The sequence below is a fragment of the Leucoraja erinacea genome, chromosome 4, assembly GCF_028641065.1.
Source record: "Leucoraja erinacea ecotype New England chromosome 4, Leri_hhj_1, whole genome shotgun sequence".
Lineage (NCBI taxonomy): Eukaryota > Metazoa > Chordata > Chondrichthyes > Rajiformes > Rajidae > Leucoraja > Leucoraja erinaceus.
The window spans coordinates 15,557,037-15,560,010 of NC_073380.1; positions in this window are offsets into that span (position 1 = coordinate 15,557,037).

A 2,974-nucleotide genomic window follows, 5' to 3' on the forward strand; every position below is an offset into this window, starting at 1 on the left:
TCGTTGTCTTACTGCAAGTCACCAGGTATGTATTTATTTTTAATAAAAATAATGAATAAAATTATACTGTTTATCTGTTCCATAGTCTCTACGCCAATTGTTAGAACAAACACAATTTTTTAAATATGGGTATACCTACACTCTGAGGGAGCCTTGCCGCCCTCTCAAATTCCTCAACTTTAATTATGTATAATCAGTTTGCTATTTCATCATTAGAATTCTAATAATTCTAGTAACTAATAAAGTTTTTGCTAATTCATCACTAGAATTCTCCACAATGTTCATTCCTTTTGTACCTTAACATTATAACCCTCGTGGTAAATGTCGCATCCAGATCTAGATGTAGATATAGACTTTCCAAAGGTACAGCAAATGTATTTAAAAATGAGATGTAAATGAATCAAGGGTGAACGGTTGAGTTTGCACTGATTCTATTGTCGAGTGGTGGCGCCATTGAGGCGTGGCTGCCTCGCCTGCAGCTGTCTGTCTTGTCATTCTTTTTGTTATTTTTAGTCTGTTTTAAAGTTTTGTTTTTGGGGGTCTTTTAGTCTTTTTTATGTGGGGGAGGGGGAAACTTTCTCTTAGTCACTTTCAAGTTGATGAAAGTGTGATTTTATTGGGGAAATTATTGGAGAGGTGGAAAGTTACTGTTTGAACGAACTTGCTGAATTTCTTCCAGCAGCAAGTAGATTATATTGAGAAAGAGCTGTTATAAAGTGGTAGGAAGACAACATTTGATGAATCCTATTTGAAATATGGCCAACCATGGCGACTGCGAACCTGTAATTTGAGTTGGACTGGTATTTGGTTGCACACTCATGAGTGTGGAAAGAGTATAGTAGGGGACTGAGAAAGCATCCTTGCAGGGCAACAGTGTTGAGGATTATCGTAGAGGATGATTTGTCACCTATCTGCTGATTGTTGGTCAGAAAGTCGAGAATTCAGTTGCAGAGGGGAGTGCTGACTCCAAAGTTCCATGTGTTTGGAGATGAGCTTGGTTGGGATAATAGCACTGTATTGAAAGCAGAACTATAATCTGTCAATAGGGGTCTGAAGGTGGTCTCCATATCCAGATGTTCCAGGGATGTCCATAGAGTCAGGGAGATGGCATCAACCGTAGACCAGTTGTGACCATAGGTGAACTACAGTGGATCAAGGCTGCTTAGTAGGTTGGATTTAATGTGAGCTATAACCAGTTTCTCAAAGAAGTTCAGGATGGCGGATATCAAGGCCACTGGACGGATGTGGGCAACACAGTGGTACAGCAGTTAATGTTGTTGCCTCACAGTTCTAAAATCACTGCTTCATTCCTGACCTCTAATAATGTCTCTATGTAGTAGATAACTGCACTGGATTCCCCCAGGAGTGCTCCAGTTTGAACCCACATAACCAAAGATGTGTCAGTAGATTAATTGACTATTGTAAAATTGAACCCTAGGCAGAAAGGTGAGTTACCGTATTTCCCGGCAATGAAGACGCATCTGCGTCAAAAACGCATCCCACCACCTCCACTGGTTGCGCTTGTGCCGAAGGGCACTGGCTGGCTGGCGGGCGGGCAGGCTGCTTGCAACCACCCGAGCTACTTCCCTCCCCGGCCACAATGCGGTGGCTCCGCACCCGGTGCGCCGCGGCAGCGATGAGAGTGAGTTGCTGGCATGATCACCGACCCTCTCCTCAAGAATCCTGCATTCCCTGCAAAGTTACCCCTGGCGGCCCAGTCAAATTTACTACTTTGTGCAGCCCGGGCCAGACTCCCCACACGCTGTGGAAAGGAACTCTTTCTTAGGCGGAGCGTTTCTTTTGGGCAGGATAAAATCAAAGAAGAAAGTGGATCAGACCTAACATCCTCAATGGAGGCGTTTCGTAAGAAGTTGAAAGGGGGCCGAGTTGTAGCATCTCGATTTTGAGAAGCGGCTGCCATTATGAAGAAAATAGTCAATAAGATTCATGTGTTTTGAATGCCTGGTGAAACCCCACATTACTGCCAGCCTCCCCTCATCGTTAGACCCCCTCCAGTTTGCCTATCGCCCCAACCGTTCTACAGAGGATGCCATCTCAACCACGCTGCACACAGTACTCGCGCATCTGGAAAACAAAAACACATACGCCAGAATCCTGTACATTGACTTCAGCTCAGCGTTTAACACCATCATCCCACAGAGACTTGTGAAGAAACTAACCCTGCTGGGCCTCAGCACCACCCTTTGTCACTGGATCTTGGACTTTCTGACAGAGAGACCGCAGTCAGTCTGTGTTGGCAAGAACACTTCAGGTTCGATCACGCTGAGCACCGGCTCCCCTCAAGGCTGTGCGCTCAGCCCGCTGTTGTTCACATTGCTCACACATGACTGTGCTGCCAGATTCAGGGACAATAAGATCATAACATTCGCGGATGACACAACAGTGGTAGGACTCATAAGCGGAGATGACGAATCAATGTACAGGGAGGAAGTAAAACAACTAGTGGACTGGTGCGGCAAAAATAATCTAGAATTAAATGTCGACAAAACAAAGGAGATGGTTGTCGACTTCAGGAGGGCGCAGCCAAAGCATACACCCCTCAACATCAGTGGCACCACAGTGGAGAGAGTGGAGAGCATAAAGTTCCTCGGTGTGCAAATTACAGACAGCCTCACCTGGTCCAGGAACACCACTGGGACCGTCAAACGGGCCCATCAGCGACTGCACTTCCTGAGGAAACTAAAACAGGCCTCACTCCCCACCAACATCCTCAGGACTTTCTACAGAGGTACGGTGGAGTCTGTACTCACGTACTGCATAAATACATGGTACTCCACCTGCAACTGCTCGGACAGGAAGGCTCTGCAGAGGGTAGTGAGGGGAGCAGAGAGGATCATTGGCGTCTCCCTACCCTCGGTACAAGAACTGTTCCAGAGCCGCTGTCTGAAAAAAGCTCAGAGAATTGCTAAGGACAAACTGCACCCCCTCCACATACACCTGGATCTCCTGCCAT